Source organism: Xenopus laevis, chromosome 1L (assembly GCF_017654675.1).
Source record: "Xenopus laevis strain J_2021 chromosome 1L, Xenopus_laevis_v10.1, whole genome shotgun sequence".
Classification (NCBI taxonomy): Eukaryota; Metazoa; Chordata; class Amphibia; order Anura; family Pipidae; genus Xenopus; species Xenopus laevis.
In genome coordinates, this window is record NC_054371.1 from 48,722,340 (window position 1) to 48,749,556 (window position 27,217).

Below are 27,217 nucleotides of genomic sequence, written 5' to 3' on the forward strand. Positions count from 1 at the left end.
TGGTAGAAATGATATTGGGTGCGGAAAGCGGGTTAATGATGATGAGTCAAGTTTGAATAATTAGAGAATACAATATTCCTTTCCAAACACAGCTAACTGCATAATAGCATCTGTAAAGTCACTTTATAAGGACTCAATTCTGGGTTGCAGTCTTCCAAGCTTGTGGATGCCTATCTTTTCTTGCCGAAGACGATTTAAGAATGAGCGATGAGTATCATTCTTTGCCGTCTCTAGTGTCTCTTGCCTGTACCCTGCACCTTCTGCCTGGTTATGGTTCTGGATCATTATTTTGATGTTTCATGATTTTGCAAATGAATACCCAGTTTTCTGCCACCACTAGTAATCTTCTATTTTGTAGATAAAAGTCAGTACCACCCCTTATAATAGGAAGATGTATGATGGCCAAACTTCTAGAGTAATGCAATATTTCTATCCAGAATATTTTCCAAGATGCTAATCAGATTTAGCCTGGCACTTCAGAAAGTGGAATCTCCTTGTCTAATATCTTGAACCGTCCTTGGGTCCAGATTTATCATTTTCAAGCCTAGTTCAGTTTGACTGTGTGGACTGTGGGGATTGCAGGCCTTTTAGTAGTGGGAAGAAAAACTCTGATGATCAATTGGCAGTAAATAAAAGGTCTTTTGTACTCTAGCAGTAAAGGTGGTCTATATATATATATATATATATATATATATATATATATATATATATATATATATATATATATATATATATATATATATATATATATATATATATATATATATATACCATTAGCTATACATGTAAGATTGTTTTCACTAATAAGTGGGTGGTGTTTTTTATGTTCTAGAAAACAGATATTTCCATGACTTTTCATGTTATGATGTTCATACGTATGAATAAACACTCAAAGAATCTCTTACCTAGATAATGCTGGAATGCCTGGTGTTCCATTTCATGGGGATAGGTTTATGTCCTTTATCTACCCTTGGGATAATTCTCTGCATTCCTATTTAGCTACTGTCCTAGTTGGAAAATAGCAGCTGCTACTCCTACCAATAGGTTTTATTATTTTCTTTTGAAGCTTAATAGACTACTTGCCCCCCCCCCAACTACACCTATTTCTACCCATTGACAAGCAGCAGCTACAAATTTTCCAGAGTTATTAAGCTACTGTCGAATTATGTCTACATTTAGGTATCCTTAAATACATGTTGAATTTTCAAAGTCACTTCCAAATGAATTGTAGCATCAGATTTTATTATGGCTAAATAAGATAACTACATACCTGGCAATCCACAGTGTGCTTTCTGTTCTGTAGTGTGTCACAGGGGTGGGACTTCTTCTGCTGCATATTATGTAATATTATATTGCCTCCTGTCTATCAAAGCTCACATCAGATGTGATATTCAATAACCCACCCTATCCTAGCTTTTCTATAATCCTTTTTTGAAAGTGTAGCTCTACAGAAAATCATTAATAAATACTGTACATTTTTGTCAGGAAACCAGTATTCTTGTTTATTATTAGCACATATTTACTGCTTGAAGATGAAATTTGTTATCTTTACAATCAAACATAATCCTTAGCTAAACAAACAAATTTAAAAAAAACAAACAAAAAATGTCTTTAAGCTAATTTTGTCTTTCAACCTTTTTGAAACCATTAAATAAAATCTTTATGATTTAGTTAATTGTGAAGCATATCCTCTGTCTCTGCTTTTATTGGGACATCAATCCTTCCAATATCATTTTAAAATGCACACTTTTGTGTTAATGAACTCTCTTTAGCAAGTCTTCTTTATGTTTTGTGGCATGATTTATACATTGGTTTTATATTGTGTCACACTCCAGATATATATCTCTGATTCTAATTTGGGCTTTGGGGGATTGCACAAAATATCTGCCTGTCACTTTCTTCATTACGTTATTAAACCTCATATGAAAATGCTCACAGTTTTATTTATACGGATGCAAAAGCCAACCATGTAAGCTTCAAAGAATCAGTGGTGAACAATTAGATAAGGGCGCCATGGCAGATAATGCTACATGCTAGAAAATAAAGAGGAATCCTAGTTTCAAGCTCTTTTCAGTCTTCATTATTGCCAGAATAAAGGCTGTTCTTTATTTAAAAGAAAGATGTATCTGTTTATTCAAAGCAGAGTTTACATTAATTTCATGGGGTTTTTTTTGTAAGTGGTTAGTAAGAAGTATTGGCATAAGTTATGCTGCGCCTTTTCATCTAAAAAAGTGGGAGCTGTCATGCGGGTTAATTGACCATAGGTACTAGCAGTGCTCTCCCTTATTCAAATGGTCATGAAAAATGGTAATACATTTTAATGCATTTTAAATTTAAGGGGATTCTGACATGGGAAAACATATTTTTTACAAAATGCATCAGTTAGTAGGGCTTCGCCTGCAAATAGATATTTCTTATATTTCATTTTTAAATTTGACATATAGCTAGACATGTTAGTTTTCCTGGTGCCCTAAGTCATGTGACTTGCACTCTGATAAATCAGCTCACTGACACCTTCATTGCTAACAATGCTCCAATGCCCCACCTACTGGTATATACATACATATCTGGAAATAGCACTCCGTAGTAAACACACAAGTCCAGCCAGGACTGCAGTTACATTGAGTAGGAGAAACAATATCTTATCTGAAAGCAGTTGCAGTGTATAATGCTGGCTCTTGTTCAGGCACAATGACCTTAGATGGCAGCCTACACACCAATATTAGAACTAAAATAAAATTAATTGGTTCAAGAAAAAAAGATTAACATTTTACAAAGTTGAATAAATTATTTGTAATGTATACAGTGTAATTTAGTAATAAAAACTATACACACATCAGAGTTATTTTTCCCTTATAATAATAATAGGGTAAATATTTTGAAGCATAATGTGTCATTCCCACTTGACAATGTGATATACTAATATTTACATTGTAAAATACAATTATCAGAATGACATTGCTTTGTCATGAAAAACCTTTAGCCAACTGTGTTTATGAGGGACTCCTGAAGCTGACTAGCTTGCTGCTGTCCTGTAAGAATGAGTACCATGTTTCCAGCTTCCAGCTTCCCTTTTCCCTATTGTACGCTGTTTACTTACTCACATCTGAAAATTATATATATATATATATATATATATATATATATATATATATATATATATAATTGGGTATTCAATTTAAGTAGATATAACGTGCAACACACATTTATGGCTTCCATACTAAATCTAGGGGTTATCTAATCTGCATCTTTCTAGCTGCGGATAAACTTTAGCTCCAAGCACTCGGAACAACCCTGACCATTCCTGGAAGCTGACCAACGTGAAGCTTGATGGTGTGGTTTCTTACCTCAGATACTTGTTATTTGTTCTGGAAGATCACGTCTTGATTCTGAGAACAAGAAAGATAAAAAAAAAAATTAAATGCATTTTTAAAATAATACTCTGTTAATGTGCACATTTTCCATGACACAGTCAAATGCAGCTGAAATGCAATATTACCATCATGTCATTATTTTTGCACAATAGTATCCCAGATCAAAAGGTACATACAGAAGGAGCAGTTTCATTGGTGCGCCTCAAGTCTAAAATACAAACATATATCATTTACTCCACTTGTGGGCACAGAATATGATGTCCTCCATTCGTACCACGCAATATTTCCGAATGACAATATAGCCAGTCACCCAACCTCATCCTGCAAGTCCCAACATTTGTGTACCCTAAAATGGCTGCACAACTTGTATAAGTGTTGACTGTACAAGCTATGTAAAGATTTTCAGTTACAGAAAACCATACCAACTTATGTGTCCATCTTGGAGTTGTGGTGGCAACTTCAACTTGTATTAATAATGCCAGGGAGTGAACATAAGGCTATAGTATCAGAGGAGGCACATATGTGTTGATGTGAATTGGACGGACTGATTTTAATGGAATACTGTCATGTATATAGACTGAATCATGTAAAATCTGAATTGAAGGCAGAAGTTCAGCCCAGAAGGAATTTTAACATTAGATGAATTTGGTGAACATTTGTTAATGTCATCCAGTATTAAAGGCCATTCTTTCTGCTTGTAAATAATAAAACCATTAACCACTCTCCTTCTAGTTGGCTTATACCCAATATTCTGCAGTCAGCTACACATGTGTCTGGAACTTAATGGAGGGTAGCTAGTATACTCTGAGAACAAGCTGAAATGCAAAACTTGGACATATTTTCTTTGAATTAATAATCCAATCAACAATGTACAATTAAAATCATCAATTTCTTCATAAATGTTACAGTTTCCAATTCCCAACATCGTGTCTCTATGGGTCCTACTTCAAAATAAAAATGAATTCTGCTTCAAGACTTTGCTCACTTATTAAGCTCCAATTAGTGTTTATATTGATGTAGAGTAAAACAGTTGTTGAACTTGAAATGGAAATTTCCTTAGAATATTTAAATCTAATTTTTTACACTTAATTTATTGCTATTGTTGAAATTGTCAGCCCAGATTTGAATATGATCCAAAATGTTTACAATAAAAGGCTTCTACAAATAGTTTTGAGATATATGTAGATAGATAGATAGATAGATATCAAACCATTTAAAGAAGCAGAAAAAGAATGTAAAGGCTACTTGTTTAAATAAAAAACAATATGTATGTGCCCTGGAGTGGTCGTGGCAATTCATTTTGTATTTGTGTCAAAGTAATCCACATTGGAATGAACGGGTTTATGCCTCTATGAGCATTTCCTGTGCTTGCCAAGAATATGTACTATGAATTTATTTAATCCTTGTTGTGCTAAAGAAAAAAAAAGCTACAGTACGCAAACTGATTTGTGGTAATCCCCATTATCAGATAATACCCAGAATCTAAAATAAGAAATATTTAACAGTTTCCAGGTACCAAGTATATAGCATTCCAATAATAAAATATCTATAATTTTATTTTTTAGTACAGTGCCTTAAAATCTGGATTTATGTAATCACTTGCGCATTTAAAAGATCTTCTAGCCATCGGGAAATGAAATAGTTTGACAAGGCATCAAGTTCTAAATGCCATATTTGTCCTCCAGACAAGCCATGTTGGCAATACTTGACGACACCTGTTAGTGGATCACCCAAAAATGTCTTTATTGATAGAGTACATATATACTGAAATGCCAGATGTTTATTTAACAAGTTTTCTGGTTTGTACAGTTGTCATTTTTACATACATCAAATTCTACATCTTTGGGTTATAACTCTTAACACCACTGGCCAATGCAGAAAGAAAGGAAATTACTTTAGAACTGTGGTTTTCAGAGATTTTTCTTTGTTCATATCCCCTTCCCACTTATCTTATTCCCCCTTACCTTCTTATCAAGGTATACCAACATATAAAATATGCCGTTTCAGCCATTTAGCCATAGTATAGAGATTATACTGGGCAGTAAACGAGGGTTTATATAATCTTCAAACTGGTCTGCCAGGAGTACTGGTCTCCCAGGCCATTCCTTTGTCCTGGCCATCCCTAGATGGACCAACCCCACAGTCTGGCACCCATAACTCTCTACACAAAGGTTTTTCCCTTTCCTACCCCTGACATAGCTCCTCTGAAGTGAATATGCTCTATGAAAGCAAAACTGCATTGTATTCATGAAGCAAACTCAGGGGGAGTATAAGAAAACGGATGGATGTTGGATTTTAATTTAAGTTTGACAGCACCATGGTCCATAGACCTTTAGCAATGCATCTGGGTGTGTTAGTGTGGCAACCAGTGATATTGGAAGTCTTGCCAGCTCTCTGAACAAATAAATTAAATGTATCTTATATGTACTTGGCTCACATCCAGCTAAAATACCCTTTCAGCTAAACAAAACTAGTAAACTAAAAAGGATTTTTGCAGTTAGTAATAAAGTAATAAACATGTCTAGTACTATACAATATATTAGTAGCTACTATAAATGTTGGAACCAGTTCAAGGATTTGCAACACGGTGGGGCTTGAAATTGCTGACTCTGTTCATGCTGGAAACCAAGCCGACAGATTGCAAGAGTTTCATGGCAGGGGCTCCCTTTCATGCAAAGTAGAGTATTAGTTAAAGGTGACTGAAGCAAAGGAGAATGGTACATTAAAAAAAATAAAGATATAAGAGAAAAAAATTATGAGAGGCAGAAAATGAGTGCAGACAAATGCAGCAGTGGGAGGCATGCCAGTGCAGGTTATAGGGTATCAGTGCAAATGACGAAAGAAATAAAACCTGTGATATACAAGCAGAGAGCTCTGGAAGTAAGGATGGACACTTAAGGAAATGGCACACTTTATGATCTGTTATAAAGTCTCCAAAGCATAAAAACTAGGAATAGCGGCAACAGGGCTGATCCTAGAAAAAGTCACTTACTTGCAGTTTAAGTAGATTTAAGCGACTCTGAATAGCTCCTGCATACTGTACTGCTGAAGTAGGTAAAGTAGAAATGTACTATGGAGAATACTAGAGAGATGGGATCTAGTCAAAAATAAATCAATGCCTATCCTATAGTGTATTGTTTAAAAACAATTCTTGCCTGATTGACTGCTTCTCGTCAATGATTTTAACTAGCAGAAGTCCATAAATTCATGTTGTTGGCAAAACAGTTCTTTTCACTGTTTATATGTGTTATTGCAAACATTATTATTATCAAAGCATAGGCATCCGTCTGAACCACAAACCCAAGCAGGGGGTGTTTCACTTACAGTCCTTTAACAAAAGATGTTAAAATTGATGGTCCAAGCCATGACTGGCCGCCTACATACATTGGACCATTACATGTGGATACTGTTTCAGTTTTGCCTGATCCGTTCTGATTTTGAAATAACCATTGCAATAATATACATTATAGAACATGGGAGATTTCTAAATCCATTGTGGAAAATAAATCACAATTAAACTCACACCTCCCATTGACAGATATAGACACTCGTCTGATTTTAGTTATATTATTTAATTTAAGGTATTTAAGGATGAGACCTGCTGTAGAATTTTTCTACAATATAATGGAATATCACCAAATATCCTTCATGGAGATAACAATAATCACTGCCACTTCAAGGACTTGCAACTATAGAAATATTGGCAGTCACTGGGTGTGCAAGAGGTGCTGACCTTTTTAACAGATGGGCAATTCATAACCGTTTCTCACATGAGGGAGGATCAAAGCTTGGTTGTAATACCTCCAACTCAAAAGTCAACTATCAGGGAACCTTTGTACCATGCTTGCCTAGGTGTGGCTCTTAAATGGCTCTCTGGACATTTTCTGGAAAAAAAACTATTTAATTTGCTCTTTTGTTCTTGTTTTATATTATATCTTTTTTATATTGAATGTTGCATTCATAATAAAATAAAACAGATTATAAAAAAAAAATCCTGGTGACGCCAATTCTATATAGAATATACAAGTTGGTGCCATAATTTAAAAAGAGAATTATGGAACTAAAAAGGCAACCAAGTTAAAGTAAATTGGGTAACTTGGGTAAATTGGGATTGTTTACATTGTAAAAGAGGCACTTAATCATTTAAATGATCCCCTTGTTTAAATTTATAAGGGATAATTTAGCAGCATATATGAACCCATCCCAGGAGATTAGAAAAAGGAAGGTTTCATCTTAAAATACGGGAATTTTTTATAGCAAAGAAGTACTGAGGTGTGGAATACTCTTCCTGAAGCATTTGTACTGACAAATACAACTGAGAGGGATGAATGCCTTTTTAGCAAATGAGAAAATACAAGGTGCTCTTCAGTCTAACAGTGAGTTGCTACTGATAACTCTGACTCACTTGTTGTCACTCATCCAGCACTATGTTCATGCATGACATGTGCACGTCAAATAAAGTACCACATTCCTGTTTTTTTTAATCCACACAGTTCTAATTTTATGTAGGACATCAGCACCACCCAGGCATACAGTAGCCTTTCGGTGACTAAAGGTGGCCATACACGGAGAGATCCGCTCGTTTGGTGATGTCGCCAAACGAGCGTATCTCTCCCCGATATGCCCACCTTGAGGTGGGCAATATCAGGCTGATCTGATCGTGGGCCCTAGGGCCCAATGATCGGATCCTAACGGTGGCTTTATGGGCGGTCGGACAGCATCAACGAACAGATGCGGCCACGATCAGACAGGATTTTTAGTCCCATCCGATCGAGATTGGCAGCTTTTATCGGCCCGTGTATGGGCACCTTAACTCAATCACATCGGCCTTATAAAGTAGTTGGCTTTGTGAGAAACCACCTATAACCTACAAAGTTCATCATTATTATTATGTTATTCCCTTGCATTGTCTTTACGTTCAATGTATTAAAATATAATGTCACAATTTTGATACCCTCACTGACTTCACTACCTCTGGTTCCTGCAAAAGGACAGCAATAGATTCTTTCCTTTGACATTTGTTTCATTTGCTCAGTTTCCATCATCAACTGATATGGCACCCAGTTCCCCAGATTACATTTCCATAGCAGATAGCTCAGCCATTGCCTGGGGAACATAATATACCTGAGAAAATTACCTATAAATTACACTATTAAGCATAATTCCTTGCTTTGTTGAGCATCAGAATAAAATGACGGATTTCAAACAGAAACAAGAATGGAAAAAGAGCAGAGAATGAACAGTACGTTAAATAGTTTTTCACAACGTTGACAAAGCAATATAAAACACAAATTAACTGTCATGTTTAAACAATTATGCCTTCTATCAAATCTAAGCAAACCTTCCATTTACACATAATATTCACTTCAAGCACACGTGCAGGTAACCTGCCAACTCTGTCATAAAGTGAAAAACATTTAACTATATGTATATATATATATTTTCATTGAAAATCGGCACTCACCAATCACAATAGTAATGGCCAGGTGCTAACCAAACATAATGTGGTCCATGGTAGAAAGCACTCACGGCACACTATTTTAATAGAAACGTGAATAACATTTATTCAATCTCCATATTGACGCATCTCTGTTCATGTTTATGAAAATGGTGTGCCGTGAGTGCTTTCTACCTATATATATATATATATTTATATATCCTGAAAGGCCATAGACTCCATTATATCAAATTAATCCAAAATTGTACCCGGAAAACCCCAGGTCCCGAGCATTCTGGATAACAGGTCCCATACCTATACATACATATACAGCAATAAGGGATCTTTTGGTAATATAAGGCTATTAAAGCATTTCAACATTAAGGGGTGCTTCACTTTTTTTAAACTTTTTTATTATTTAATAAAGATGACAGATTGTGGTTAACAATATTTGAGTTAATATAAGTTATTGTCCTATATATTAATAAATGGCAACAACAATAAAGATTGCTTCTTCAAACTATTTCCGTGTCCCGTGATTGCTTGATTTTAGAGTGTGCTCAAAAAATTATCAAGAGGGGGAGCAGCAGTTCAAGTTGTTACCATTGGCAAGATCCAGGATTTGTTCCAGTTGTATTTCCAGGATTTGGAAGAATCACAAGTACCATTAGGACTATTAACAAGCCTGTCTGTGCATGTTAAGTACATTATACAAACAATATAAACCGTGTAAAACAATACAGAACAATATAATATGATGCCTCCTATTTTTTTGTTTATTATTTATTTATTTATTTTCTCCCTCTGAATTCTCTAGATTGTTAGTACTGATTTTTTGTATTATAATCAAACCCATTTCTAACTAGAAAAAAAGAGCACGGGATATACCAGATGGGAGGAATGAAGGGTCCCATATTTTCTGGAATCTTTCTTGTTTGTCATTTAGTATGCTAGTCCGTTTTTCGTTGACTAGAATCCAGTTTATTTTGTTTTTCAAAAGTTGTATTGGTAGTAACCTCGATTTCCAGGATTTGGCAATTGTCAATTTAGCAGCCGTGAATATGTGGGTTATAAGTATTCTTGCGTATTTATTAATCTCTTGGATTTTTGCTCCCTAATAATGCTTGGGCTGGCGATTGACGTATATTAATCGTAGTGACAGAAAATCTTATTTCATAGACCCTGGTCCAAAATCTTTGTACTTTGGGACATTGCCACCATATTTGGAACACCGTGCCCTCCTTTCTGCAACCTAATTGTTCATTTTGTGTAATTTGGCTGGTGCTAAGTACCACCGTAACAGAACTTTGTATCCTGCGTCAAGCAGGGTGGTGTTGATCAAGCTATGTGTTGCCATATCCCATATTTTCACCCATTCTTGCTTGCCCAGCGGCCCTCCCAGAGGGGTGCTTCATCTTTAAGTTAACTTTTAGTATGTTATATAATAGCCCTTTTTTTTTTACTTATAGTTTTTAATTATTTGACTTCTAATTCAGACTCTTTCCAGTTTTCAATTGGGGGTCACTGACCCCATCTACAAAACAAATACTCTGTAAGGCTAAAAATGTATAGTAATTGCCACTTTTGTTTTTATTACTCCTCTTTCTATTCAGGCCTCTCCTATTCATATTCCAGTCTCTTATTCAAATCAATGCATGGTTGCTAGGGTAATTTGGACCCTAGAAACCAGTTTGCTGGTACTGCAAACTGGAGAGCTGCTGAATAAAAAAACTAAATAACTCAAAAATCACAGATAATAAAAAATGAAAACCAATTAAAAATTGTCTCGGAATATCATTCTCTACATCATATTAAGGGGCACATTTACTTCGCTGGAGTGAAAGAATAAAAGAAAAAAAACGTTGAATTTCTAATGTTTTTTTTGGCTACTTCAACCATCGACTACGACTTTGAATCGAACTTAAAATCGTTCGAAGTACTGTCTCTTTAAAAAAAAAAAACTTTGATCAAGTACTTCGCCACCTAAAACTTACTAAACATCAATGTTAGCCTATGGGGAAGGTCCCCATAGGCTTCCTAACAATTTTCTGATCAAAGGAAAATCGTTCGATCGATGGATTAAAATCCTTCGAATCGTTCAATTCAAAGGATTTAATCGTTAATTTTTCCTTCGATCGTAGGAAATGCGGTAAATCCTTCGACTTCGATATTCGAACTCTTTAAAATGTATAAAGTCACTAAGCTTTTCTGGCATTTTTGTACCAGTTTGAATTTTATGACATGTCTAAACACTTTCCTGTGTTTTATAGAATTGGCTGATTTATCAAAGCATCTCACCTTTTTCCAAAATTTAACTTTTCTTCGGAAAGTGTTCGTCAGCTGAAACCAGCTGAATTCTCTTGTTTCCTACAGGCAAGGTCGTGCTGAGTACTAACACCCAACTGATTTTTAAGTTCACAGAAAAAAAATAAACATGGTGTTCATTTTAATGTAACACAAGCGTGTGAGCAAATTTACAAACAGGTGCAGTGCTTTTTCCACATCGTTACAATCATGAAATGAAGTGAAAACTATAAATCTGTTAAGGCTCATAATAAAAGAATGGTCAGTCTGCCTCTCCTGTCTGTCTAAATAGGCAAAAACAAAAGCACCACATGCACGCCTCGCTTTATACTAGGTCTTTTTTCCTTCTCCTTGTATCATGCATGTATACAGCTGCTTGTTAAGAACAAATTCTCTTAACACAAAATAATCTTACATGTATGTAGTGAAACAAGCAAATTGAGGTGAATATGGAAACTAGACAAAGCCCTTGTCTAGGTTAAACTGCCTTGGAAACATTGGACTATTGGCGCCTTATTATGTTTAACAATTATTCCTTCACATAAATGGACCGAGCAACTGGAAAAGTCACATACCACCGTGGTCAAAATGCCCTTAAAAAATGTTTGCTGAAGGGAAAACATTTCACAGCTGTCAGTATGCAGTGCATGTTGCTCAACAGGCAAGAACTGTAAAATGAAAGCTTTTTTTATTCCAGCTGAAAAGGGTTAAACATTCCCTGGGAATTTCTTGGATTTCAATTCGTACTATAAATGTCTGGTCATTCGTAACAAGCACCACTGAGATATGGTTTGGTGTCTACAATAGAGTAATACAAATTCAGTCTGCTTGGGTATTGCCAACGGCAATTTAATTTTCTTGGAATAACATCAAAAGAAAGATAAGCTGTATAAAGCAAGAGAGTTGTTTCATCCTAAACTGAACAAACACATTTTAAACTTTTTCGGTGAAAAACTGATATGTTCTTTAAAGCACAAAACTGTGCATATTTAATTAATGTGCAGTTATTATGTTGTATATTATTTTACAGAGAAGCAAGAAAATTGTCCTTTTTAGAGGAAGTACGAATACTTTACACAATTTAATTTCTGGGAGCTAATGATTTGCCCCCTATTTATTCTATAAGAAGATGAGGTATTAGAAAAATAATAAAGTCTCAAAACGGTGTCCTATGAATGATCTAATTAACGATACTTACTCTTTCACCTATACAATATAATGGTTTATTCAACTGGTGGTTTAAATCCTCCAATGCTTTTGAGCTTTTTTGTTACTTTATTCAGATTTTAGATGGTAAGCTCTTCTGGGCAGGGTCCTCTTCACCTCTAAGGGCTAGTCCACACGGGGAGATAGCGACGCGTTTGTGGTCGCGGCGACAAAGCGCCGCGACAGTCGCCGCGACCGGCGCAGGCGACAGTTTTGTATGGGCGCCTATGTAAAAACGCCTGTGCTAACCACACGAGGCGATGCGCTTTTCAACAGTCGCCTGAAAAAGCCTGGCGAGGCATTTTCAGGCGACTGTTGAAAAGCGCATCGCCTCGTGTGGTTAGCACAGGCGTTTTTACATAGGCGCCCATACAAAACTGTCGCCTGCGCCGGTCGCGGCGCTTTGTCGCCGCGACCGCAAACGCGTCGCTATCTCCCCGTGTGGAATAGCCCTTACCCAACTCTTATCTATACTATTGTGCCTTAATTACTTCCCCCCATACACTCTTGATTTTTTCACCAGTAACAACAACAGTCAGCAGAGCCAGGCACTCATAGGGTTCCTATCATTTTCCCAACAATTGTGGATTGTCACAAGTACACCAGGCAGGTTCAAGTAATAAAGAATGTGTGCAATAATCCACTTTAACCAGTTACTACAAGACAAATGAGAGAGAGAGAGAGAGAGAGAGAGAGAGAGAGAGAGCTTTGCTGACTTGACTTGCATTGGAATTACAGGGGACAAAATGTATCCCCAACACTCTACATTCCAACATTGCAGATGCCAGAACAGATGATTGAACCTGGAGGGTACTCATTTATTTAAGGAGAAACAATATGCATTAAGTAGATACTTCAACAGCTGTGACATTCAATGAATGTTAAAACACTAATCTAGAAAGAGGGGTCAATAAAAAAAGAAATAAATAAATATAAAATGTATATACGTATATAGAGAGAGAGAGTGAGAGATATAGATGTGTGTGTGTATGTGTGTGCATGTGAGGCTGTTATATACAGAACAAAGAACAAGAGATATATATATATATATATATATATATATATATATATATATATATATATACACACACACATAAACACACACACACAGGAGATGAGGCGGAACATTCTTTTTGTGCTTCTCTTGTATTATGGTGTAAATCCTATAGGGTTTAGTTTATCGGCATATCCATGAAAGGAGAAAGATATAGTTCTGTAAACCTGTGTCTGCTGCGATGTTCTTAAGCATGGGATTTATCTATTCATCAGTCTGGAATTGCCCTCCCTTGGGTGAGACTCCAAAAGCTGTTTCTTTTATTGTGTTTTCATTCAGCATGTCATCCAAGCAGTGCAACATTCTTGAAAAACACAATAGTGATATTATAGAAGTATGGTAAAACAAAATACAACTTGGTGGTTGCATAGGATTCAATATAGCTGTAGAAAGGTGCAGGTTTAGTGTGAATGCATAAACATATACAAACACACACACACATAAATTCAGGAGCCTTTTGAATATTGAGCTAGAGAGTTAGGATACTAACGGTATATATGCTGCATACCTTTGGTTTTAAATATCACTCACTATTTTTTTACTAATGTTTCTAATGTTGCTAAATGTTGCAAACATTTATAACAAGGTATTGAAATGTATCTTGTAAAACACTACAATGTATCCTTATCACCATTGACTATGAGATTAAGTTTTAGCATAATTTATATTGCACAAGTCACTTTTATAATGAATGGTGATGTCACACTTTTACTCACATGATTATCATTGGCTATTTATACTTGATGAGTTGTGGGGTGTGGTTGCCTTGAGAAAGTTCCCAGAGTGGACGGAAATGTCACGTTGGCTGTATCATCTTACATTAATACAAGATTTTTTTGCACTAAAATCCCACTGTTCCTGGTCTTTTGAAATCCTGTATGAAATTTTACCGCACACCCGAGTGGGAGATTGAAGCGGTGTGCCACCCTCTTGGAAAAAAAATTATATTTACACACACACACGGTTGTAAATGTCCACATACTTTGCACATTAAGAAGGCAGACTGTTTGAGACAGGGACCTAAATCATTTTGATACTACAGGGTTGATTAGCAAATAACAATAACAGTTAATTTAGCAACTGAGTTTGTATAACAAAATGTTGTATTGTTTTGAAAATGTTTTTAAATGTAAAAAAGTTTGTCTTGCCACAAGCTTTCCATCAATTTTTAAAAAATGATCAATTTCAAAAGTTGCCAACATATTTTTCTTGACAGAATACATGTCCATATCATGGCCATCTGTGAGACAGTCTGGCTCACAACAGAAGACAATTTTGTGCGTTTTTGCTTGGAAAAAATTGTCATGAAGAACTGCATAATAAGTATGTACAAACATTTATGAATAAATCAGAAACAAAATCAGAAAAAATTGTTTCCAAAAAGTAGTACAGCTATGGGATTTATTATCCAGAGCAGGGTTGCCACCTGTCCGGATTTCACCCAGACAGCCTGGTTTTTGGAAGGGCTGCCCAGATGAAAAGTGCCTGTCTGGATTTCACAATTAGGAAATCCAGTCAGGACATTTAAGTGAATTACAATGCGATCAGCCAATCGATGATCGCCACGTCATCAATTCCACACCCCATGTCATCTGTCTCACCCCCAACATCACCGACCCGGCCCCTACCCGTTTACCCCACAGAAAAAAGATGGCAACCGTAATCCAGAAACCCATTATCCAGAAAGTTCCGAATGACAGGGAGTCCATCTCTCATAGACTCCATTTTAATCAAATAATTCACATTTTTAAGCATGATTTTCCCTTTCTCTGTAGTAATAAAACAGTACCTTGTAGTTGATCCCAACTAAGATTTAATTAATCCTTATTGGAAGCAAAACAGTCATATTGGGTTTATTTAATATTTACATGATTTTCTAGTAGACATAAGGTATGAAGATCCAAATTATGGAAAGATCAATTATCTCGAAAAACCCCAGGTCCTGAGCATTCTGTATAACAGGTCCCATACCCATATCTGTATTATCAACTTAATTTGCACTACTTGTTTCATTTTCTGCTAGCACCTGGCACACAAAGGGGCTAATTAACATATATATAATGAATATTGGGTAAGAAAATAGGATTTCTATGTCAGATTACATGAACATATCGGCTGTGTGCAGGAATTACATCAATCTGGGTGTTCAGCCTCCTGGTAAATGCCAACCGTTTATTCTAGAGCTCCTCCTTTGTGAATGAATCTACAATGTATAACACGTCTATTTATATGTGTGAATATATATATATATATATATATATTTATATTTATATATCGTGCCCAGGCAGATAGTTAGAATATGTGATTGCTTCTGTTGCACAACTGCATCTTAAACCTAGTGAATGGGGTTTTGGTTCAGTTTTGTCACGGGATCTATAAGAGGATTATGTTCTCCCTCTATTATGATGCACATTACAAGTCTTTTCTATGACACTTTGACCATTACAAGAAAGAAACATATCTCTAAGGAAACAGAATGGGTTAAGTGTGTGTTCAACAGAAGCAGAGCTTAAATGTTTTACTAATAGGAAGGGCTGCTTTTGGAGATGACATCAATACAAAGACCATGTTCTCTCAGTGAGTTAAGAACTGTAGTCTATGATCTTGAAGGCTGAAGATCCTGTTCATCGTGGAGTTATTTCCAGCGATGTGTACTATAGCGTGTAAGCGGATTCAGTATCTGCAAACAGTCCTTGTTTCAGTAAGACAATCCCAGGCTAGACATTCTAAATAGGAGGGTGGTCAACAAATGATTCAGCTGCCCTCAGCAGGTCAACCTTCAAGAGCTTCAAGGCTGTCTGCTTGTAGCTGTTCATCAAATACACAGTGTTCACACCAAACTCTGATTCAAAGCTAAATTGTTCATTTGCTGCATCATACACAGGCTTTTAGCCAAATAGCAGATCAATGAGTAACTGGTAATGAAACAAGAAAACATGCTCATTGAAATGCACATATTTAATAGATTTTGTTTAATGGAACAAGGCAGAATTCATTACTATAATGGGGGGAAAATATGATAATTTGTAAATACCCATTTGTCTGTAGCTACAAAAAAACATCTGATTCTAAGTAAAAGATCCTTCCTACAAGTGGTCATTTTGTGTCTTTCAGCAGATTAAAACAATTCCTGAAATAAGATAATCTATTGGTGGCAACGAATCTAACATTTGTTTGCAATTGATTTTAAAGGTCTGCATTTTGATATGTGGTTTTCTGATGGTAAAGCTTCACAACATGTGCTGCTACTTACTATAATAACAAAATGACTTTCCCATTCTGCAAGTCCCACAAATGAACAGAAGGACTTTGATATAAAATATTGCTTTAATGCCCTTTATGGAGTGTTGATCATGAAAAGTATCATAAAGGCAGCAGGGATTTCTTTACCATCAAGCAAAGAGATGGGATGAAGTCATTGAGGGAGATGTCAAACAAAGAGAAAACCTGATGATTGCTGCAATGTCCAACTTGAGGTCTTCCAGCTGTTGTTAAATGAAAGTTCTAAGTATCATTTAACATTGAAGGCACTTGAACCGATGCTAAATGATTTCTTGCTGCTGTTAAACTACATCTCATTATTGTAGACGTGGGATACTGGAAGTAGGTATTCAAGGGAAACTACGTCAAAATAGCTTTTTGCATAACTGAATGCAAATGTAATTATAAGCAACTTCCCATTATGTTATAACATTAATGAGCAGATTTCATTGGCTTTCCATTAGCCTTTACAGTCAGGTTCCTGATTTAATTGCCCCACTCAGGAATGAGAGTCTTAGGGATGACGAGGGATTATAATATTGTGTCACTATCCTTTTAATGAATAAGGTAATTTAAATACTACTGTAAAATGGAATTGCCAAGAAGGTAAAACCAAAGTCCAAATTTACAATGGGATAAAAAAAAACAAAACAAAAAAACCACAGGCACAAAGCTTCCTCTAAGTTGTAAGGTCCCCAAACTTTTATACCCGTGAGCCTCGTTCAAATGTAAAAAGAGTTGGGGAGCAACATACTATAATGAAAAAAGTTATTTGGGTGCCAAATAAGGGCTGTGATTTGCTATTCGATAGCCCCTTTGTGGACGGCCATCCTACAGGAGGCTTTGTTTGGCAATACAGCTGGTTTCTATATAACCAAAACATTCCTCCTAGCCAGGAATTGAAAAAATAAGCACCTGCTTTTGAGGCATATTAAGAAGCGGGCATCCCCTGCTATGCCTCTTATTCGATACATAAGAAACCCTGTACTTAGCATCTGTTTAGGGTAGGTATTAAGTACAGTGATTCCTTGCACTGTAAACTGCTAATATATGAATTCTGTGCTGATGGGTGCAATTCTGTGTTCATATGGGAGCATGGCACACACGTTAATAAATGAACTCTAAAGAGTTTTCAAAATAGCAACTACCTTAACACTATGTGAAGAAATTGTCCTTACCTCTATATGTAATAAAGGCACAAAGTTTACCCAGGTGCAATAACCCAAACAGGTGACCATTTGGTACCAGATCATTAGCTGCTATGGGTGATTAGACCTGTAGCAACTGTTATTACATAACACCTATAATTTCTTAATTTTGTCTTCATTTAACTTTCCCTAGTGGTGTAGTCTCCAATATTCAGGTTGCCATCTGGCTGTTTAAAAATGACACTTCGAGTCAATGTTATAAATATAAAAAACGAAGGATTTCCTATGCTATATAAATAAATGATGATGATACAAAAAAGTTGGTATTATTTTCTATTCTTTTGGTTAATCCCACCTCCCAGTTGTTGCCCTGGCTGCAATTTTTCCTCCAATCCACTGAACATACTGGGGGTCATTTATAAATTTTGCGCAAGGCAGATTGGGTTGCAAAGTGAATATATTTGCCCTGTGCATGGTTATATTTATAAAGCTGAATAAGTGTGTTGCAAACAGAATTGCTAATTTTTTTTCACAATGTGAATGTCTATAAGAGCTTTATAAATATGTCAAAAATTGCAAATTGCGAATATTTATGTGCACACTCTGCAACTGAATTACGCCATAAGAGAATTTAAGTTACTGTCAACACTATTTTCGCGCAGAACAACCTCACACATTGGGTGCGCTCGCGCAAGCTCCCGTCTCATTTGCGAGCCCACGCAAGCTCCCGTCTCATTTGCGAGCCATTTGCTTAAATTTATTCGCAATGCGAATACGCAAAAAATTGAAAGACTGGCAGAGCAGTGCAATATATTAGCGTTCAGGAAAAAACATGGGCAATACAACTATTTGCGTACAAATATGCACTGCGTGAACTTTATAAGTGACCCCACTGTATTGACTGAAGAGAACATTTTTGAAATAATAAAATATTTACCTGTAATTAGAACATCTTTGATCCATAAATTCTTTGTACTACTTGAAACCTGGATTCTTTTGAATCTGTAATTCTTGCTTCAAGAAGAGTTATGGGGAATGGTTTGGCCAGAAGAGAAACCAGACTATAGTTCCAAATGAATGTGCTATAGGCACTGGCTTATCCCTGCAGTCACTAAATTAATTTGTTCATATGAAAGAACTAGTGTGCTGTATTTAATGAGAAAGTATCACAAGCAGAAATGTAATCATTAGAATGTTTAATCAATAAATTCACTATGATACCATCCTCTGGGGATACTGCTAGAAGAGCTTGCTGGGATATTTCACAACTGTTATTTACTCAGAATTACAATGAAGGTTTCCCAAACTGTTTAACCTTTTAACGGTACTAAAATCTGTGCCGTGGCATTACACACATTTATATTCCCTATATACTTTATACATTGTTAATAGACTCTTCATTCTATTTGATGCCAGTGGGGTGACAGAACAACATTTGCATCTTTTAAGCTGGTCACACAGTCACCTTGGTACTTCCTGATTAAACTTGACATTACTCTATGTGTAACTCCTAAGTGGTTGCCTGAGTTGACCAAAACCGATTTGATACTAAAGGGATTTCATAAGAACGTTTAGAAAACCAGATAACAAGCAGGTGAGTGCAGTCCTTTAAAAATCATATATTTTCACCAATTTTGGTCCAGCATGTGTCTTGCAAATCAGAATTACAACTGTAGTTGGTCAGCTTTATTAATTTATTCTATCTTATAATGAACCTATACTAGCTTCTTGGCAGAAAAATAACATACTGGGAATACTCAAAATAACTGCAATTCTGCACAAAAATTTCTTTATAGTTATTACAGTAAGTAACTGCCCGTCTGAATTTACTATAATAACTATAATCAAGATGGCTGCATCTGGCGTCCTGGCAAAAACATTTTCAGAAACACAATCCAAATGATTTCTTCTCCGAAATAAAATAGCCAAGTACAAAAGGGTTACATTTTGACATCCATAATTGGATCAGCCTGAAGGGATACTTAAACCCACAACTTTCTCAATGAAATGTGGTTAGTACAGGAAAGTAGCAATGTTATATAAATATCATTTTGGCATTTCTACATTAAGGCTACAAACAAAGTTAAAAGGATTATTTGTTCCTGATGATGATTCTTTTCTGCCATGACCAGTTGTTTTTAATTAGAATTCTCACAATTATGTAAGGTTATCTTAGCCATCTGGCCACCAACCTGGCTTCATTAAAAAAAAAAAAAATCAGACTAAAATGAAGCCTGTGGGTAGAAAGAAGATTTGTGGGAAAAAAATCAGAAAACTGGTGTAAGAAGACAATGCAAGGTGTAGATAGTCAGTGGCTGACCACCAAGACTTTACATCTGGATGTTAGTAAATAACCACTACTGGGGTGTTAACATCTTGATTTGATGAAGGGTGGAGACAGTCATTGTGCCTTGGTTTTGCCTTAATCTGAAATCTGGGGCCAGATCTTGGAATGCAGAGACTTTTATATAGTAGTTTAATTTAGTTGTAGGTAAAGGTTATTGGTCAAGGGTGTCAGGTGTTCCTAGTCTTTCAAAAAGGGAGTAACCATGTGTTCCCATGTCTTTGGTCCACACTTACTGGATGGGTTGGTGGAAGCCTCAGCAAGTGTAGGAATCTGTAATAGCTCACTCCAATAGTGAGAGTCAGGGGAGGCTAGTTTGTAGAGCAGCCTGAGGTTCCAACAAAGAGACCAGAAAAGTTAGCCATACCATTATACCATCAAGGGAAGTCATTATTTGAAGTATCTGTGATTGCAGGTAAAGTTGCTGTACCGTGTTAGCCAGTAAAAAGGATACAGGGCAACCCTTTTGAAATAAAAAAAATAACAAAAGTGGTATAAAGGTGATACCTTTATTGGCTAACTAATATAATCATAGCAAGTTTTCAGAACATTTTAGTTCCTTTTTCAAGCGGATTACACTGAAGCTGTGGTGTTCTCTGGTATATACTGTATACAACATTCAGCTCATAGGTCAAATGACCAACAAAAAGGAATATCAATATGTGTAAGGTGTCAAAGTCATTTACGAGGGGATCGTTGGTACCAACATGTCTGGATATGGACTAAGAGATCATATGGAATTCCTTTGATTCTACACTCCAATAATTCAGCCCTAATTTATACTCCACCTCTTTGACCCACATTATCTTGTGCCTTATCTGCTTGTCTCTTGCAGATCCCCTCGTAAATGACTTTTACACCTTACACATAGATTCATATTTCTTTTTGTTGGTCATTTGACTTATGAGCTGAATGTTGTATATATACCAGAGAACACCACAGCTTTATTGTAATCCGCTTGAAAAAGGAACTAAAACGTTCTGAAAGCTTGCTATGATTATATTAGTTAGCCAATAAAAGTATCACCTTTATACCACTTTTGTTATTTTTTTATTTCAAAAGGGTTGCCCTGTAACAAGTATCTGTGATGTGATTGAATATTGTAACAGCTATGAAGTAAATATGAAACCCAGCAAATACAGTATTAACTATTTGTTTCAAGACCCACTGGCACCCAAGTTATTGAGAGATCCTACAGTGAGGACCACATAAGATGTAACACATGAGCTACTGGGAATTGCAGGGAGATCTAATGCGACAAGTCCGAGTTGGGTAAGAACCAGCAAGGCCCTAGGTTTAAAAGAGTGTTCTGTCTTATAAACAGCATTGCAGAAAATATATGACAAGCATTTTTAAAAAGTTCTTCATCAAGTTGGTAAACTTATTTTTGGTACACTACAAAACAGCTTTCCAGAAAAGAGATTTTTTGGCTTATAGGACTCATGCATAAAAAAAAAACCTGAGATTTGACCTCCCAAATGTAATGAAATTCCCCAAGCTTTCAGTGCTCAAAAGATAAGGTATTATTATTTATGTTATCAAAAAAGAATTGTGAACCATATGATTACAAACTTGACACACACAAATATCCATAAGTAAATTAAAAAAAAACTGCACGCTTAGTAGATCACATGGCATTGTCAGTTTGCAGTAGATCACATGCAGGAGTTTCAAACCACTGTTCTACATTCTATAAACCTCAGCAGAGACTCAATACTGTTGTGGTTCAGCGGCAATGCTCCAAGTCATTATGAGATTTATTTCAAATCAGTTTTCTCTCCACAGAAAGCAGGAAGCAGAATCAGCAGATTTACTCTCCTAGAATTTTGATCAAGGCACAGGAAGGCAAGGAGAAGGAAATGAAGAATCGAGCTTACATCTTTATCCAAACCAAAAACCTAAATCTGTGTGTTTTTCTAGGAGGAGAATGTAAAAAGCTTAGCCTGGGTGTACATGAGCTTGCTTAAATATACAGTGAAATTCTTGCAGAGGATGTGAAAGCTCTATGAATTCATTCTAGACATGAATAATAAGTTATTTGCAGATAAGACGGTTAAACAACAGATAAAGGTGCACAAGGGGTTATCAAACTTTTGCGAGAGTCTGGCACTGGTGTTTAACTTACAAAGATAATGGCATATTTTTGGGTTTAATCTTGCTGCATTCCACATCAACGCAGAACCTGCTGTTCAACATCAGACCCATCTCTGTTAATGAGGGTGCCAAGTTAATTACACATTAAAGGGATCCTGTCATCTGAAAACATGTTTTTTTCAAAACGCACCAGTTAATAGTGCTAATCCAGCAGACTTCTGCACTGAAATCCATTTCTCAAAACAACAGATTTTTTTATGTTTAATTTTGAAATCTGACATGGGGCTAGACATTTTTTCAATTTCCCAGCTGCCCCTGTTCATCTGACTTGTGCCTGCACTTTAGGAGAGAAATGCTTTCTGCCAGACTGCTGTTTTTCCTTCTCAATGTAACTATTGTTTTTACTATTGAGTGTTGTTCTTAGATCTACCAGGCATCTGTTATCTTGTGTTAGGGAGCTGTTATCCGGTTACCTTCCCATTGTTCTTTTGTTTGGCTGCTGGGGGGGGGGAGGGTGTGATATCACTCCAACTTGCAGTACAGCAGTAAAGAGTAATTGAAGTTTATCAGAGCACAAGTCACATGACTTGGGGCAGCTGGGAAATTGACAATATGTCTAGCCCCATGTCGGATTTCAAAATTGAATATAAAAAAAAATCTGTTTGCTCTTTTGAGAAATGGATTTCAGTGCAGAATTCTTCTGGATCAGCACTATTAACTGATTCATTTTGAAAAAATTTTTTTCCCATGACAGCATCCCTTTAATGTAGATCATCTAAAGCAGTGCTGTGAACATCGCCACAGTTTTTGACATTTTCTTTATAGGAAAAAATTTGCTGGGTTGACCTGTGCTGGACTGTACTAAAATTTGGCCTTCCCAACTTGAAGCATCGATCCTGTTAACACCTACATTTGAAAGGAGAACTTCAACTTCAGCTCAACAAAGAATTAAGCTACAAATGCTGCACTTGAATAGCATTGAGATTCTATATAAGCTCAATTCCACCCAACCCTTTAGCATTAATGATTTACGTCTGAATTTGCCCCTACTACCTGTTCATTCACAGCACAATGCATGGACTGATCTCATTTACCTGCCATTAGGAAGCAATTGAATTTTGAAGCAGACGTGATTATTTACCATTCCTGTAGAATCACCTTTAATATAAATGTAAAGTCACTTTCATGTTTTGATGATTTCCCACAACCCGTAGGTTTAACTTAACAACAGCTCAGAACACACTGAGTACGTACACTGCCAATGAAAGATGGAGAACTTCTATGTACAACTTTGAAGCTATGGTTAGGATTGCCACCTGTCCGGTTTTGACACGGACAGCCCGGTAATTTGAAGGGCTGGCCGAGTCAAAACTGCCTGCCCGGTTTTCCAAATGAGAAAAACTGGGCAGGAATCTCTAAGATTGACACAACGATTGGTCAACCGCCGATCGCCGCATCATAGCCCCGCCTCTGATATCACAGTCCACCCCCTCCACATCTGGGCCCTGCCCCCTATGTATCACAGCCTACCCCTCTACATCACAGCCCTGCCTGGTCTCCACCAGGCTAAAAGGTGGCAATATAGCCATGGGTGATTCCTGTTAAATCGTTACAGAACCGCTCAGCTGGTACATCAAGTTTAGTGTATAAAACACTGCATTTCTAGGCTTTATGTTTCCTTTAACCAATTCAGAACAGTGTTCTCAGTGTTTAATTGTATTGCTTCCATAAATCAATTATTCCACATCATATATTGATGTTTATTCTGTTTGTATCTGTCTCATGGACCACAAATACACTGATGGAAATAGCAGCTAATTCTGTGTGTGTCACATAGCCAGAAATTTCGATGAATTCCTCACTAACCAAGAAAAAAAAAATCAAATAAAAATTGCTTCATGTATTTCAAAAATCATAATATAATATATATGAGCTGAAAAAGGATCAAGGTCTTAAAAAAAAAAAAAGCACTGAGTTACAGCGAGCAGAAAAGCATTAGGGAATCTATTCCCCGGCTAAGGGAAATAAGTGCTGGCATGCAGGTAAGTGACTGACACACAGATCAATACTAAACTACATAAGGAATGTGATTAATACATATGTAAATGTTTAAACAAGGGTCAGCTCTCAGCTACACATACCTGGAAATGTCATAGGAAAGTAGGAGCTTGAGAGAAAAAAAACCCCAACCCCAACCCCCCCCAACCCCAACCCCTGAATTCACAGCAAGGCACTGGAAAAGAAATATTTGTGTTTCAGCTATGGGTTCATATTTAGAATGTCTTCCATATGGCACCAGAACTTCCAAAAGTGCTGTAAAAAATTAACTTGATTGAATCTATTAGTATTTTTTCTTACTCTTATACAATGAGTACTGTTCAAAGATATTCAGACACAGTGAATTATTGCCCTGTAGAGCTTACACTCTAATGGGACATTTATACATTTACATTGAAAAAGTCATATTTTGACAGCAAGCCATAAAATTCACTTCATTTCAACTTTACGGAGTAGCTTGGCAGATTCACTGACGTTGGTATATTTGGTCTCTTTATAAAATTGCAGAATGTATTTTATACCCCATACGGTAACTAATTCCTATTAAGTGACTATGTGTATCCCTTAACTTAAATGTGAAATATATCTGTTCTGCACTCCTAACACTATACTAACTCATTTGTGTAATAAAATAGTACACGTACATAGAGCATTTTGTATTTTGTTAATAGTGAGGTATTTTACTGCTTTTCACACCTTTTAAAAAAGCCCGCAAGTTTAACTCCCGAAATACAAAGAGATTAAAAGGGACAGTATTATGGTAATATTAGGGCGGAGGAGTAGGAAAGGGGTAGACTTTGATATATTCTACTAATTTTTTTTATATTGAAGAAGAAGGCAGTGTGTTGCTATAAAGGTAGCTGCACATTCAAATGTATGATCATTTGGTACACGTGCGGAGTTAATTCAGCCCAATGGAGAAACAAAATCAAAACCAACCAAACACTATGCTTGGCTTTTCTGTGAGCAGTATTATTTCCGAAGATCTCACACAAATAACTCTTTCTTAATTTGTGGATGAGTTTGTAGATCTTTTAGAGCAGTGATTCCCAGTCTGTGGGTCATTTAGAGATTATATTGGAATGACTATTTGCTCTCTTAGAATACGCCTGTAGGCCAGTTAGGTTGATATTCAAGGTGAGTACATTAGCTACAAAATATTCCTGTAACTATAGCTAATGACCAAAATGTCACCTCATTAAAAGCAGGCCCTGGCCAAAAGTTGGGCCTAGCACTACTGGTGTAGAGCATTTTGTTGAAATGGTCACTACTATAAACCTGGTGTTATCAGGAGCAGTCAACATGATTGTGAGGGCAAGAACCTCTAGGCTGGTTTAGCATGTCATGACACAAGCAGCATTGTGAGAACTTCAGAATATCAGGGGACCAGGATCACATCAATACACCATCTTCTTATCTTCTTCTCTGTTGTTCTTCAAGGCCACGAAGACTCGACTTTGAACTATACTACCCTTAGAATAAACCACAGCAGCTGCAACACTCCACTACAAAGTCTAAATTTTATTTTTTATAGCTTTACTAAGCAATCTCCAAAATATGATGACTGTCCACCACCTTGGAAAATCCCATTACATCATGCGCAGTGTCCTGTTAATAATCACAATATCCACATTGCTCAAATTTATTGGAATATAACAACATCTCTAATGTATGCAAAAGAGGCACTCAAGTGTTGATATGAGTAGATAAAATAAATCAGCATGATCGTAAAATATAACTTGCATGAAAAAAATTATATTTTAAAAAAGCTGCATTTTGGATATTGCATAAAAAAGGGCATATTAAAAAAATGTAAATGATGGAATAATTATTTAAGCTATTAGCCATGGTGATTAAACCAGGTCTACCGGAGTCTGGGATTCTAATAATTAACATCTCAGGCACGCTTCTCCCTTTAGAAATTAAATGACAAGCTTACATTGTTTTTTTATAATGGCTTCAGTTGAAAAGCTGAATTGCTTTTAAAACAGTTCATATCACTAGCATAGCTACTGGATGCAAATGTGAATAAACGGTTAAAAAAATCATGAATTGCCCCGAATTCAGCACCAATGTATCAGCTGCCCCTATTAATAAATAAGCCCTACCGTGTGGGTGAAACCCTGCATTGTGGGAAAACTTGGTGAATCCTGCTCTTGTTGCAGCCTACCAACAGCAGTAAATTAGGCCCTATATGAATCCTTTTGATGGTCTTGGATTATATAACTTTCTCTTCATATTAAAGAGTAGTTTTTATAGCATAGAAATAACTTGTTCTTGCCTAATATTATGCATATCCTTTTGTTTTGTAATAATTTTGCTAACCTCCCTCTCTCTTTTTTTCTGTAACCCCCTCCCCTGTGCAAAATGAAAAATAAAGAATTTACAAAATAAAAAATAATATAATAATATAAAAATAACGACTACTTTGCTATCAGATACTGGACAAGACCAAAAGATTGTTATTCAGCTTTGCAGCTCATTAGCCCAGTTCATAACAGTCCCTCACCTAAATCTCCTATCTGTCCGATATCACTTTTCACACATATTATACACTAGCAGGAGTAAATAAACCTGCATCATAGCTGCATAAAGTAAGATGTTCATATAAGTTTCCCTTTGAATAAAGAATTCTAATGTGTTTACTTCCAAATCTATGTTTCTCCTTCTATGCTGGGATAATGAAGTCTCCCAAAAGAAAGAAGCCATCAATGGGTCACGGCCTCCCTCAGCACAATGAAATTCAATTACCATGTATGTACCCTTGTAGTCTAGTCTGTGAACTGAGCTGCCACCAAGAGTGCAGCAAATACAATTAGTTAACCTCTTTCATGTTGTCTTGCACAGAACTGGACTGAAAAGGAAATAATGCTTTTGTGGTGCTATTGACAACACAACATGTAGGTTACATAGTATACAGTCGTTCTGAGCCAACAC

At 36.3% G+C, this 27,217-nt stretch overlaps 1 protein-coding gene across 1 annotated transcript in view; it reads right to left on the reverse strand.

Annotated features, from left to right (window-relative positions):
• Positions 1-27,217, reverse strand: part of LOC108698837 (teneurin-3) — a 321,882-nt gene that overhangs the window by 215,127 nt on the left and 79,538 nt on the right. The window contains exon 3 of the mRNA XM_018230688.2: positions 3,348-3,389. The gene's annotated coding sequence lies outside the window, so the exon portion shown is untranslated. The remainder of the gene's footprint in view (positions 1-3,347; positions 3,390-27,217) is intronic.